This window comes from Octopus sinensis, linkage group LG1 (assembly GCF_006345805.1).
Source record: "Octopus sinensis linkage group LG1, ASM634580v1, whole genome shotgun sequence".
NCBI lineage: Eukaryota > Metazoa > Mollusca > Cephalopoda > Octopoda > Octopodidae > Octopus > Octopus sinensis.
In genome coordinates, this window is record NC_042997.1 from 107,972,863 (window position 1) to 107,988,903 (window position 16,041).

Here is a 16,041-nt window from a genome sequence, read left to right on the forward strand (position 1 = left end):
TTTGACTCGTCTAGAATGACTTTTGTCGGAAACGAGCGTTGTTTACATCTTAACTGTTCGTTGAAATCTAGTGAAGCAGATTTCATCTACTTGGACCAAGTGGAGCCTGATTCTATTGCTGTTACTCAATGACTATACATGATCAATGTAAATATGAAGTCATACAAGTGACAAGACGTTAATAAATGATGTGGCTTAAGTGTTAACAACTTAAACGTTGTTGACGTTTTCAGAAAGAAACGAAAGCCAATCGCTGCGTTAAGATGTTTACAAACGATAATACTTACAGAGTCAAGAATATAAATAAAACAAATTTAATAAACTCTTTTTATAGGAATTTATTCAGTAATTAACAAGAGAGCAGAGAAAATTAGAATAATGAACAACGCCTATTTCAAATAAAATTAAGATTCACCGTCATTTTGGCGGCGGTTTAAAAATTCTTCAGTTTTACTGAAATAATAAATATTAGCATGGGTTAATGCACACACCCTCTTTATATACATACATACATACATACATACATACATACATACATACATACATACATACATACATACATACATACTGAAATTTTCCGAGAAAAAGTAACTTTGGCATTGAAGTACTCTTTCGAGGAGAGAGTATTCTCTACCAAAGTAAGTAAAAAAACCCCCACCAGATACAGTATTAAAAGCTGTTAACGAAATTGGTGATGAGTATTTACAACAGTGTGAGGAACCCACATTCAGGCAGATTAACGCCAGTCTGACATATTCTCTGGCTACTATTGTAAAATTATACATGAGTGCTATTCGAAAGGTGAACAAATCCGATACAACAAAGAAAGTACCATCATGGGATTTGAAGACAGAGAAAAAAGATAACTGGTTTACGGAAGACCATCAGTCATGTAATGATGCTTATTGCATGCAAACAAGCAAATCACCATACGTCCCACCAATAGAAAGTAAAGAAGGAGAGAGAAATGATGTTTGGAGACAACAAAAAGAGGACACTCACTTGCAAACTGATTACTCTCAAGCAGGAGCTAAAAGCTGTCAGTGAAAAACTCCGACATCAGAAGAGAATAACCGAGAGAAGAACAATGAACAAAAAATCTGACCGCAACAACGCAGCAGTATACAGAGACATGAGAGGAGGGGCAGTAAACATCACGGAGGCTCCTTCACGGGAAGACATAGATTCCTTCTGGAAGAAAATCTGGATTGAAAAGAAATTCAACCACGACTCACTGTAGCTGGAAGAAATCCGAAAGTTACTGCTTCTGTGTTACATTCAAGACATACAACATTGATGGCGAAACTTTTGCAACTGTGATCCAGAAACTTCAGGATGGAAAAGCACCTGGAAGAGACATGATTGTTGGATATTGGTACAAGAAGCTAACATTCAACCGACCATATCTTATCAATCTGTACCAGCAAACTCTCAGTGGGAACAGTAACATACCACACTGATTAGCTCTGGCAGAGGCAAAATTGATCCCCAAATACAGAACTACCCACATGGCAAAAAAAAAAAAACTACCGGCCAATTGCATGCCAGAACTTAATGTATAAGATATATACAGCATGTTTAAACCTCTTCCTCCGGGACCATTGTGAAACCAATAACATTATCACAGCAGAACAAGCAGCTGGGAAGAAGGGAGTCTGTGGATGTGCCGAACAATTATTAATCAACAAAATTGTGATGTCAGAGGTACGAGAGCATAGGAGGAACCTAGTTTCAATGTGGCTAGACTACAAGAAAGCCTTTGATTCTGTTACCCATTCATGGATGCTAGAAGCCCTTCAAATTGCTAAAGTTCCAGTGAGAATAGTCAAAGCCATAACTGACCTAACTTCATCGTGGGCCATCATATTGAAATTAAACACAAAGAGTGACTGCACTATCACCGATGGAATACAGTTTCGCAAAGGCATGTTCCATGCCTCTCCAAGATGTTTATATTCATGTTAAGGAAATCTAAAGGATATCTCACTGGTTCACAAGGAAGCAGAAATACCAAAATTACACACTGTTTCTTTGTGGATGACTTAAAACTTTATGCAAAGAATATGCACGAGATGAAAAAGATCCTTGACCTAGTTACAACATTCTCAAAGGATGTAGGGTTAGAGTTTGGTCAGGATAAATGTTGCTATAGGGTTGTGAAAAGAGGGAAAACTGTAAACCAGACTAGTAACATCTCCATCAATGTTTTGACTGTTTTCCCTGTATCTGACGAGAAATGTTACAGATATCTAGGTGTGGATGAAAATATATCTTACAATGACACCTGTAACAAAACACGTGTTACTAAAGAATATTTCAGCCGAATAAAGGAAATTTGTACCTCAGAACTGTCTGCATTCAACAAAACAGTGGCCCACAATGTGTTTGCAGTGCCAGTACTCATACCATCATTTGGGCTGCTTGATTGGATGCTTGATGAGATCTGAGCCATTGAGGTGAAAACCTTGGAAATACTAACCAGCACACATAATTTCCACATAAATAGTGACGTAGACTGCCACTACCTAAAACGAAAAGAAGGCGGCAGAGGCTTAACATCAATAAAAAATTGCCTTTGAATTTCGTACCATATCCCTTCGGCAACATCCTTTAACTACCAAGTGTTGAAGTGCATCCCTTGACCAAATTTGCATACACACATAAAACCTGGGAGGCAGCTCCTTGAGCAACATTCTTTGTCTGATAATCTAGAATACATGCCCAAAGAAGTCGCACGACTCTACCACAATGTATCATCAGATGAAAGGATGAGTGTATATGAGCAGAAAGACTAGGCATGGAGATGTCAGTAGAAATTTCCGTGATGATAGTAACATCAATAATCAAAGCAGTGTACCAGGGACCAATAGCCGGATTACTACCTCCCGCTTTGAAGGGTACGCGTTTGCAATACAGGAACAGGAAATATCAACTAAGTACCTGATGTACAGAAGGAACAGAGATACAGAAAAAACCGTAAAATGTGACAATCAATGCAGACTTTGTGGAGTTCATACTGAAGATATCACCCACATCATAAACAATTGTCCGAAAATGTCATTACAATGGATCTACCGATGAGACATGTTGCAGCTAGGACATTCTATAATGAAATCTGTCAGAAGGATAATCCCGAGGACAAAGAAATAAGAATCTACAATATAGTGGAAGCCATAGCCACTCACAATAAAAAGGAAGTCTGGTGGAATGTAGCAGTTAAGACCTCAATAAAATGTAAGCACAACAGACCTGATATAATGATTTGGGATAGAGAAGAGAAACTGTGCACAGTGGTGGAAATTAGCCGCCCAGAGGATGTTCCTATATAAAGACATAACAAACTAAAATTATATAAGTAGAAGTTGTTGAAATAATTTTACTTCGGTAAATAATGAACAGAAATGTGGAATAAAAGTAGGAAAAAGAAATGTTAGTAAAAAGAAATGTTAACTTATCTGTATGGTAATTTTCTCTGCACGACTTAAACATGGCTACCAGCAATCGTATAATCCAACATTGAGAGCTAATGTGTAAGGGAGATAATTCTTATTAACATTTAAAAGTTCTTAAGAGGTATTTACTATTATTTATAATTACCGTGTAAGGGAAGTGAATAATAATAAGTCAGGAGAGGCCAGAAGTGAGTTTATGATGAGAATTGTCTAATCTTCTATGTGGTTAATTTATTTTATTAATATGTTAACTTTTATAAATAATAAATTTCTAGGTCTATTTTAATGTTGGATTTTACGATTGCTGGTAGCCATGTTTAATTCGTGGAGAGAAAATTACCATATAGATAAGTTAACATTTCTTTTTACTAACATTTATTTTCCCTTCTTTTATTCCACATTTCCGTTCATTATTTACTAAAGTAAAATTATTCCAACAACTAGACAGAGAAAAAAGATCTGTGGACAAAATGGTGAAACCGTATGGCATATTTCCAGCCAATATACGCCACTAGTCCAGAAGGAATATAAGAGATGCCACGACAATATAGCCAGGCTTGTCCATTGGACACTGCAACAAATATGGACTTGACAGAGCAAAAAATTGGTACGAACATAAACCCGAGGGCATCATCAAAAATGATAATTGCAAAGATCCTATGGGATTCAGTGCGACCATGAGACAGAGAATAGGAAACCGGACATAGTCTTCATTGAGAAAGAAAACAAACGATGCTGGATCATAGATATAGCATGCCCAGCTGACAACAAGGTATGCGATAAAGAAGAAAAAACTCGATAGATATAACAGGTTAATTTGGTAGGTAAAGCAGTTGTGATCGCTGAAACAGGGGATAATAGTACCAATCAATGTCGGAGCCCGGGGAGCAGTGAGTAAAAATCTTGAGAAGTACGTGGAACAAATTGGGGCTGCAATAAGTTTGGAGCACTTTCAGAAAACAGCACTGCTTGGAGCCGCTCGAATACTCTGGAAGATGCTCGAAAAATAAAGGGTGATACTTTAGTTCACTGGTTGTGAACAGCTGACATCGTAGTACATCTCCAGCGTTAGAAGCTGTGCAAAGACAATAATAATAATAATAATAATAATAATAATAATAATAATAATAATGATAATAATAATATAATAATAATAATAATAATAATAATATAATAATAATAATAATAATAATAATAATAATAATAATAATAATAATCCCATATGTCCATCCAATGAACTGTATAGGTAGTTAGAAAAAAGTGAGCTGCTACATGCTGAAAAAAAAGGGCGCCGAAAGAGGGGCCAGGGAATGAAGGGTCAGCCCTGAGCTCCGTAGGTGTGCTTCTGGTCTACATTTGCTTGTTTGTTACGAGTCACATATTTGCCATGGAGAAGTTTTTGTTCCCACCTATCAGCCAATTGTTCAAACGCATTTTGCTTTGCTATTGATTTCACCTTCTTTACAATTACAGTTACTGCACTTCTATCATGCTGTTCAACCTGGGCATTATGAATAAATTCACTAACAAATTTTTTGCTCTTCTTCATAATAAAATAGAGCTTTTTGCGTTTTTCATGGTTTTCAACGAGCTTTAACATCCAGTTGTTAGATGTTTCAAGATATTTTGCCAGTCCAATTGTGGTAGTCTTGTAAGAGATTTCAAAATTGATCAAGCCTCGACCACAATTCACAGGTAAAATATGCATTTAAAAGATTAATAAATAAATACATTCATGAATGAATATTGTTTTCACAACGATAATGTTCTTCTCAGTACATGAGCCGTTCCAGTTAACATGATTCTTTGCAATGATTCTAGGTAAGCCTAGAATCATTTTCAAATAGATTTCAGTACCTTTTTTTTTTTTTTATCATTCCTAGAGAACCTACAATCACTGGTACTCTAGTCGCCTTGAGATGCCAGTTTTTTCAATTTCTATTAGCAAGTCTTTATATTTACTGATCTTGTCAAATTCTTTCGCCGCTATATTGTGACCGCAAGGAATACTCATGTCAATTAATAAACACATCCTTTTTGTCTGATCTTTTATAATAATATTCGGTTTATTAGCTTTTATAATTTTGTCGGTATGTACGGAGAAGTCCCATAGAATCGACACATTTTCTCCCTCAGTCACAGCTTCAGGATGGTGTTTATACCATTTGTCAGCGGTTTTGATTTTATAATGCCGATATATTGTCCAATGTAAATACTGGCCGACTCTGTCATGTCTTGCTTTATATTCTACAGGTGCTAAGACTCTACATCCTGAGATTAGGTGGTCTATAGGTTCAATCTCATCGTTACGGAATTGGCATTTTGGGTCAGATCCATTTTTTATCACATTGGCTTGGTAGTTCCGGGTTAATAAACTTTGGTCTTGAGCAGCTAATATGAAACTTTCACTCTCCGCTTTTAGCCATGAGCTTCGTAACCATTGGTGCGTGTGTTTTTGGTCGACATCAGCTTGTTTGCTACGGACCACATACTTGCCATGCAGACGTTTCTATTCCCATCTGCAAGCTAATTTTTCATGTGCTTTTGTCTTTGCAATCAATTTTATTTTCTTTGCAGCAGCAGTTGGCGCATTTCCTTCAACCTGATCAATCTGGTAGGTATCTAAAAGATCAGTAGCGAATTTTTTGCTCTTTCAGAATAGAGTGAAGTTTTTTTCGGTTTTTAATAATAATAATAATAATAATAATAATAATGATAATAATAATAATAATAATAATAATAATAATAATAATTATTATTATTATTGTTGTTGTTGTTGTTGTTGTTGTTGTTTTTGTTGTTGCTGTTGTTGTTGTTGTTGTTTATCATCATCATCATCATCATTATCATTATTATTATTATTATTATCATTATTTTCTGTTCGACTTTTGCTTTACATTTGTACAAGTTGGCTCCAAATCTCACCCAGAGACCTCAAAAGACAAGTTGGAAGTTAGTTTGCAATCGACCCCTTTTGCTATCATTCCCTGGGCACCTATGACAACCCTAACCCACTTTTGCTCTTCTAAGGAGTCCAAGTCTGTAGATATTCTATCAACCCAAGGGGCCTTTTCACTGTGTGTTTTTTCTTCTGACCAAATTTTATCCCCAAATTCCTGTACTTCTTTTGATGGGACAGATTTTACAGTAACTGGTGTTTTCTCTATCTTCCTGTAAAAATATTTTGGGTTATTTTTGAAGATGTTGTTGTCCTTGAAGAATCTAACGCGCTTTTCATACCTATGTAGGCAGCTTTAGCACATACCTTTTGCTTGGTGGTTTCTATGGTGGCATCAATGTCAAGTATGGTTTTCATATTATATTTTTTCTTTAATTTTCGGGTGTTTTAGATTTTGTAGTCTTGTCAAACTTAAGGTTTTTTAAACATTCTAATGTCAGACCTAAGTAGCTTAATTTTGGTGTTGGATACGCTCTTGCCAAGAAGGCTTTTTGTGGGAATGTTGGTGTTTTCTAATCTTTTCACCACATAGAATCGTTGAGAATTTCGCGGATGCATAGTACAGGTGGTTGAGAACTGTAATATCAACATCATTAGCTGAAATTATATCCTTAAGTGCAAGGCGGATTTTACCAATTATTTTCAGGTTTTCAGGTTTATTATTATTATTATTATTGTTGTTGTTGTTGTTGTTGTTATTATTATTACTATTACTATTACTATTATTGCTATTATTATTATTATTATTATTATTATTATTATTATTATAATTATTATTATTATTATTGTTGTTGTTGTTGTTGTTGTTGTTGTTGTTGTTGTTATTATTATTATTACTATTACTATTATTGCTATTATTATTATTATTATTATTATTATTATTATTATTATTATTATTATTTATGGTTTTCTTTCATTATAACTTTCTTTCAGCTGCCTTAGTACCAAGCATCTTCTAGAGGACAAGAGTAGCAAAGACATTTTTGTTTTGCTAAAATTATCACCACATTTATTCCACTTTAGATGGAGAGTGCTTTCCGTAGTATACGGGCTGTACCCATCAAGGTTATCTTTTGTAGCTCACGGAGATTGGAGTTACCAGGGAGTTGCTTAATATACTTCTCAGCTCCGTTCTTTATCATTCCCAACGCACCAATTACAACTGGTATTATCGTAGTACTAAGCTTCCACATTTTTGTGATTTCAATTTGCAGATCTTTATAGTGAGAAAGCTTTTCGTATTCTTTTCTTGAAACATTTTGATCTTGTGGGACTGACATATCTATTAACAGACAAGTTCCTCTCTTGTTGTCCTTGATCACAATGTCTGGTCGATTGGAATAAATTTTTCTGTCTGTTTGTATTGGGAAGATCCAAAGAATGGTGACGCCCTCGCCATTTGCTACACCCTCAAGACGGTACCACTTATCATAAAATTTAATTTTGTCGTATTTACAAGCATTCCAGTGGATGTACTGCCCTAGTCTGTTATGTCTTATGAGGTGCTCCTTTTCAGTGAGGACTGGGCAACCAGAAACAACATGATCAATTGTCTCTGTGAATTTTCCACAAATTCTGCATGAGGGGTCAGATCCATCTTTAAGGTAATTTCTGGTAGGTAAGCTCTGACCGTTGCACTGCAATAACAAAACCTTTTGTTTCCCTTTCAGACCTGTCCTTTGTAGACATTCGTGTGTTAGATTTTGATCAACATCTAGCTTGGACTGGCGGTTAGGGTATTTTCCATGCTGATTTGAGGGATTGTTCGAGCTGTATCAAGCCTCTTCCACCTATTTTTCTTGGGAGATAAATTCTGTCTAGATCTGATTTTGGATGGTGCATTCGGTACCTTGTAAGGATTATTCAGATGTTTCCATCCATATTCAGTATTATTATTATTATTATTATTATTATTATTATTATTATTATTATTATTATCATTATATTATTATTATTATTATTATTATTATTATTATTATTATTATTATTATAGACGTCACATAGTATACAGTATTGTGAGGTTGTTGATTGAAGATATTGTGTCTACCGTGGGTTTGTACTGTTTGTCAAGTCACAACAAGGACCTCAGATAGAGAGTACTTTACGCAATATGCGTGCAGTTCCAAGTAATGCCAACTTTTGCAATACATCTAGATTGTAGGGTATTTCTAAATTTTCAGATGTTTTTTAGATTGGGAGGTATTGAACCCAATGCTCCGATGACAATAGGGACAACCTTTATGTTTGACTCTCGTAGCTGCCACATCTTGGCGATCTCCATATTTATCAATGTTTTCTATTTTTTTTCCATGATAATATGTTGATCTCCTGTCACTGCCACGTCGATTATTAGACACCCTTGTTTGTCCCTCCTAAAGGTTACTATTTCCGGCCTTCGGTGCGCTAACACCTTGTCTGTCTGGAAGTCAAAGTCCCAGAGGATTTATGCCTTCCCCTTTTCGTCCATTACCTTTTCCAGTGTTTGTTGGTACCAAGCACCTTTTACCTCGTTTCCATACTTACGGCATAGTAGTCAGTGAAGGTTTTAGGCTACTTTGTCGTGTCTGCGCTATTATTACCTCCGCCTTACCGAAGGCGGAGGTATTGTTTTCAGTCGTGTTTGCTTGGTTGTTTGTCCGTGGACAAGATATCTCAAGAACTGCTGGATAGATTCGGATGAAACTTTCAGAGATGTTTGGCCTCGTGATTGGCACAAGCTGATTAGATTCTGGGACGAACTGATTACATTTTGGGATCGATCCGGTGCCGGACGAAGATTCTGGATAATTTGTTATATTTACTTTACTTTACATGGAGTATTACGATCTTACGTTCACTTTCAAGTCTTTCTCTGATTATCTCCCTTGAAAATCCGCTCATGGTTTCCACATAAGTTATGGCGGCTTTGCTGTTACCAAAGTTTTATTTTCGTTTCCCTATTATTAATTTTACTCGCGTCTTTATTTTAATAGAAACTGATGGATAGGGAAATCAAACTACATAAACAAACGGCAGCAAAACCGTTCAGAAATTAAATAACACTAACATATTCAGTAACAATGATAAATTTAATTTTTCCTCGAAAATTTTTAGTTATACCAATCTTGACTATATCGTTCCTGTTTAAAACCTCTTACCTACTTGACAATTGCATTTCTAGCTCATCCTTGAAGGAAGCTTTATTTCTTGGACTCTCGTTTTTGTGCGCAACGATGTTGTTAAACCTCCGTTAACAGCACCGTATACAGGTCCTTTCCGTTTTCTTTCACGCACGGATAAATTTTTCCCTATAGACCTTAATGGTCGTAAAGACACTATATCAGTGGATAGACTAAAAAAGGCCTTCATAGAGAAAACTGTCCCTGTTCCCACTGCAGACGACAGCCTTACAAACACGGCCTGCACCCTCACCTACACATTTCATAACTACCATTGGGATCAATCAAGCACCGGACAAGGATTCCGGATGATTTTTCCGTTTTTTTTTTACTTTAATTTTTGAGAGCGGTCGAGTTCATTTTTAGCATTCTTGTTTGTGAGAGTAGTTGAGTTTATTTCAGATATTCTCATTTTAAAAATAATCTCCGGCTAATCGTTGAGATGACGTTGATTTTTTCCTTGGCGGAGGTTTGTGCTCTCTGAGTGCTCTTGTTTATTGCTGTTATTATTATTATTATTATTATTATTATTATTATTATTATTATTATATTATTATTATTATTATTATTATTATTCTATATTTGACTTTTGCTTTATGTCTGTACAAGTTGGCTCCAAGTCTCACCCAGAGACCTCAAGAGACAACAGGTTGGAAGTTCACGTTGTTGTTATGCCTAGTGTGCCATATATTTGGGCTTTTTTTTTTGGTGTTGTACTAGTGAATGTCTGATACATAAAGTAAAAAAAAAAAAAGTTTGTTTTAAACCTTGGGATTACATAGAGAGTATTTTGCCTAGGATATGAGCAGTTCCCATGAGCACTATCTTTTGAATTTCTGCCATTTTGGGGTTTCCTGGTATCTGAGTTAGGTAGCTATCAGCCCCTTTTGGTATCATTCCCAGGGCACCTATGACAACAGGTATTGTTTTAGTCTTCAGGTTCCACATTTTGCTGATTTCTATTTCAAGATCTTTATATTTGCTCAGTTTTTGGTAAGTCTTGACAGATACGTTTATATCGATTGGGACAGTCATATCAATGAGGAGGCATGATTTTTGTCTGAAGTCTTTCAATATGATGTCTGGCATATTTGCATCTATCTTTCTGTCAGTTTGCATCTATCTTTCTGTCAGGTGTTACGCCTAGGGTGCCATATATTTGGTTTTGTACATAGTGTTGTTCTAGAGAGTGTTTAAGAAACCATAAGAAAATTATGTTTGTTTTAAAACTTGAGATTACATAGAAAGTATTTTGCGTAGGATATGAGCAGTTCCCATGAGCACTATCTTTTGAATTTCTGCCATTTTGGTATTTCCTGGTATCTCAGCTAGGTAGCAATCAGCCCCTTTTGGTATCATTCCCAGGGCACCTATGACAACATGTATTGTTTTAGTCTTCAGGCTCCACATTTTGCTAATTTCTATTTCCAGATCTTTATATTTGCTCAGTTTTTGGTAAGTCTTGACAGATACGTTTATATCGATTGGGACAGTCATATCAATGAGGAGGCATGATTTTTGTCTGAAGTCTTTCAATATGATGTCTGGCCTATTCGTATCTTTCTGTCAGTTTGAATGGTGAAGTTCCGGAGGAGTGAGATGTGATCATTTTCAAGCACTGGAGGTGGTTTGTGTTCCCACCAGTTTTTATCATGGGGCAAGTCCAGGCTTTTGCAAATTACCCAGGGAATATATTGTGCAGCTCTATCATGCCTGTTGAGAAACTCTGTAGGCGCTAGAAGACTGCACTTGGAGACAACAGGATCAATGGTTTCATTTTGTTGCTGACATACACGTCATGTTGGGCTACTGCCGTTCTTTAATATGTTGGCCTGGTAGTTTCTTGTTGGTAGGCATTGATCTTGAGCTGCTATGATAAACCCCTCTGTTTCAGATTTTAAGCCAGAGGCCATTAGCCATTGATGGGTCAGGGCTTTGTCAACATCTGCATTATTCGCTCTCTTTGGGTATTTGCCATAGAGAGGTTTTTCTTGCCTTTTATCATTCAGAATATGTAAGGCCGCCGTTTTAGCACGGGTTTTCATGCACGGGTTTTATTATTATTATTATTATTATTATTATTATTATTATTATTATTATTATCATTATTATTATTATTGTTATTATTATTATTATTATTATTATTCCAGCGATTAACTTGATGTGAAAGTCTTCAATTGATTTGTTCCAGTTTCTTTGTAGGTCAACGGTGCTATTACTTGTTGAAGTCAATAAGGTATTGATTGACTGACTGAAACGTCACTGGTTCGATTGTGTCCCAGGTGCTCCATTGTGTCCATACCTAAGATACTTAAATCTGAACATTTTCATTTGCTGAGATGGTAGGACTGTCAGTTGCAAGCAGTTGCAAGCATTGCAATAGTGACGAGCTTAGGTCCAAAACTTCCCGGTAAAGCAAATAAATACTGAATGATATTCATTGGAGACGCAAAGCGTTATTTTCGGTGGAAACAGTAAATTACATTAATTCAGCCCCGTGTCTGGGATTATTTTATCAACTCCCAGAAAAATGAAAGGTGAAGTCAACAGCAGCGTGATTTGAAGTCAGAACGAAAGGGCTTATAACTAAATACCATCAATAATATTAATGCCTAAAATTGTGAAAAAGCCACAGAATTTGGGGAAGAATGAAAAATAGCTGACGGTTGAAATGGGCCCCGGGGTTTTGGTTTGGTGCTCTTGAGAGGTTGAATTGTAAAGTCGTCCACACAGGGATTTGAACTCAGAGTGTTAAATAGTTGTAACTTTAGTATTTAAGCCAACGATTCTCTGGTTCAGTTGTGTTGGCACAGAGACAGAGATCTGGGCCCTTTTTTTTCTAATATGAAGCTGTTGACTACATCCATCCTTCCAAATTTGTGACTTTAAAGCAAATAATCTTTGCTGGGATAACGGCGAAATCAACTCAGTACTTCTCATTCTCACTGAGCAATATGGAGGCACGCCTGGATCAGGCAAAACACCTTGTGAAGGTGAATGGACGAACATAAGTCGCTATCCTAACCAAAGTGATTTTGTTGATGCCATAAACCTCTAGTGTAGCCTTCCGTACCATACAAGCGGCATCCTGGCTTTCTGCTGCATCACATGCACCATTGGGTTCCGGCTAAAGCCCGACGTCTAAAAGCAGCAACAGACGTCCAAGTAGAAAGAGCCTTGAAAGGCAGCTAGAGAGCGTGGACGGTCCTTTCATGAGCGAAGACCACGCGCTGAAGCACTCCATAGCTCCCAAGCACAACAGGGAGCTCCCCTCAACCCTATATAATTACAGAGAAAGGCATTTGGTGGTTGCTGACCTATGTTGCTTTGAAAGGCTTATTCGCGATACTCTGGTAGGTGAGGCACAGACATGTTCCATACCAAACAGATCCATCCACGACAACCTCAACCTCATTTGATATATCTTAGAGAGAGTAGGTGAGCTCTGATAAATTCAGATCTGTAGAAGGCTTTCCATATGATCTGCCATCAATACTTGACGGCTGAAATGAAGGCAGCTGGTTTTGGACTCGTGTTTGGAGGCAGGATCGCTACCATGTAGAGCGAATGGCCAGCAGTCGGAACCGTTCAGTATTATGCGTTCGGTATGTACCCATTCAGTAAGTACTGACCCTAAGGTCACTACAGTAGCAGTTGGAGAACAAGGGTGCGGAAGATTCGTGTTTGCATATGCGGACGACATCACCGTTACAGTGTCGGACACGAACGCATCGAGGTGATCGATGAGGAACTACGAGGAACTGCGAGAATAGGATCGGAGCGAAAATTAACTCAAAGCAGTCAATGAACCTGCAGTTGGGCAGTTGGAAAGGCAAGTCCATGCCATCTAAAAGCGTCGTAGGGTGACGAAGTGATTAAATTGCGCGGGATTTGGTTTGCTTCGCACTTCCAGGTGGGCAAAAACTTGGATAAGGTGACGAGCAGATTGGTTTGTTTCACTCAAAACTAGACTGAAATTGAACTACTTATGAAGGGCCGAGCGGAGGTGATGAACACCTACTCCGCATTCAGCTTCTATTACTGCCTTGTCGCGCTTCATGGTTGATCAGAATGGAAAGCTTGCTCTTTCGCTTTTTGTGGATAGGATGCATTCTGCTGGTCGGACGGTCCATTTGTTGCTCACATCCACTGCCTGGTCGATTGGGCATGCCGTGGATGATGATCTACCGACACGTGTCGAGGCTACTGCATTTTCTACATTTCCTTGATGGTGATCAGGTGTTGTTGCTGCTTGTTGGAAGCATTTTTCCACAGCTCGTCTTTTTGTCAGTGATGCAGTTCTGGATCAAACGTAGACCGAGGCAGGGCACTTGCACCTTGAGAGCCGTTAGGCACTCAAAGCCCTATATCAATCGGGCGATGTTTCACCAGGACGTTCTGTAGAAGGTTATTGGTGGCTAAGAGCGACGACGTTCTAGGAGAAACTTTGGATACTCTCTTTTTACTCTTTTACTTATTTCAGTCATTTTGACTGTGGCCATGCTGGAGCACCGCCTTTAGTCGAGCAAATCGACCCCAGGACTTATTCTATCGGTCTCTTTTGCCAAACCGCTAAGTTACGGGGACGTAAACACACCAGCATCGGTTGTTAAGCGATGTTGGAGGGGGGGACAAATACAAGCACACACATACACACACACACACACACACACACATATATATACACATATACGACGGGATTCTTTCTGTTTCCGTCTACCAAATCCACTCAAGGTTTTGGTTGGCCCGAGGCTAAAGTAGAAGACACTTGCCCAAGGTGCCACGCAGTGGGACTGAACCCGGAACCATGTGGTTGGTGAGCAAGCTACTTACCACACAGCCACTCCTACGCCTATGATAATCGTTGATGATAATCAACTGGCTGGTCTTTTCTGGAGGATTTTCGGGCCGGGGCCCCATGAATAATTTTCAGAAAATCTCTAACCATGCAGTACTACCGGAATGTGGGAATGGAGCCGTATTGCCGGTTCGGGATAAGCTCAACAGGCATGATAGTGCTGCCAGCCAAGCCTGCACGAGATGCGCGTAATGCAATAAATCTGCTCTGCACGCACACGTACATTGCTCGGGAATGATTGAGTTATGGAATTATGTCGAACAGTCGCCATTACGTGTAGGATGGATCTGGCTATCGGCCAATTCCATTGTAGCGATATTGATATCCTCACTGTTTGAGGGACACAATAAAAATGATCTCGTTTGAGATTACAACCACCTTTGGCTAGTTTGACCCTGTTGTGTCCACTGATCTGATTGGTTGGCATCTAGCACGGTCTGTCTCTCTACCTATTTCGCACCAGAGTGTGAAACCAACCAATCACGGCCTTCGGGTAAAGCCTGCTTCTTGATGCCTTTCTTTGAGCCTACCACGGGCTATAAATAGGCTTGCATTTTCCCTATTCTTCGTCTTTCGACTTTAGCCCTCACACACGTCTACGGAGTGCTGCTTCTTGTTTAACCGTAAGGTTTGTTATTATTATTACTGTTGTTATCACGTTTGTTGGTTTCCCGTAAGGGAAGCATTGTTGTATTGCATTTGGTTAAATATTGTAAACCGTAACCCTTCCCCTTTGGGGGAAGGAACTTTTTTGTGTAAAAATTGAACTGTGTCTCTGTTTGGGAAATTGCTGTTTTTACGGAAAAAATTGTGTTAAAATGTCTTCAATGGAAGGAAATCAAAAAATGAATTTCGCTGCAGCCGTTGGCGGTCGCGAAAAAATAAGCATGAAAATAGAAGAAATCCAAACATTCTTCGGAATGATAAGCGAAAGTAATGGCGTATCAAAAATAACACCACCCAACGAACTCAAAAACAAAATCAAAGAGAGAACCATAATATATAAAAGTTATAACGCGGAAAGTAAAATATTTGAACACCTGAAAGAGAGCACTATAGAGAGATGTTTTGGTGCGACATTAAAAGAAATAAAATATCTAACAAGAGGTAATAAATTCGCCACAATAGAAGCAAGGTTCGAGTCAACGGAACGTGCAAGGGAATATTCGACTCGAACCTTGCAAAGTGGCAAAATTTTGTTGTTGCCCCTATATCTGGGGCGAAGGATGTCCCGAATTAAAATTTAAAATATCCCTCCTGAGATGGAGGTTGGGTGGATTTTGGCCACGCTGTTGTATAAGAGAGAAGATGAAATTAAAATAATTGAAATAACAAGAGACGGATCACAAAATTGACGGGGCCAGATCCTTGAGTTCCTGGCTCAAGCTACCACAAATGACCTTGAATAACTATCTGAGGTAATTGTCATGGATGAAATGAAAATATACCCATCAATGTAGAGGGCAGGAAGCCAGGTTGTTTTAAATGTGGAAAAAAGGGCACATAAAAGAAAAGTGTCCAGAAAACAAAAAAGAAATGAACCAGCCCACCAATACCATCTTCAAGGAAGCCGACCCCCATGAGGGGAATTTTATAACTAAAACAGGCAAAAAT

At 38.0% G+C, this 16,041-nt stretch overlaps 1 long non-coding RNA gene across 1 annotated transcript in view; it reads right to left on the bottom strand.

Annotated features, from left to right (window-relative positions):
• The window catches only part of LOC118766341, a 14,250-nt gene extending 7,423 nt beyond the window's left edge, over positions 1 to 6,827 (bottom strand). The window contains exon 1 of the long non-coding RNA XR_005002278.1: positions 6,693 to 6,827. This is a non-coding gene — a long non-coding RNA (uncharacterized LOC118766341). The remainder of the gene's footprint in view (positions 1 to 6,692) is intronic.
• Positions 6,828 to 16,041: the final 9,214 nt, after the last annotated feature.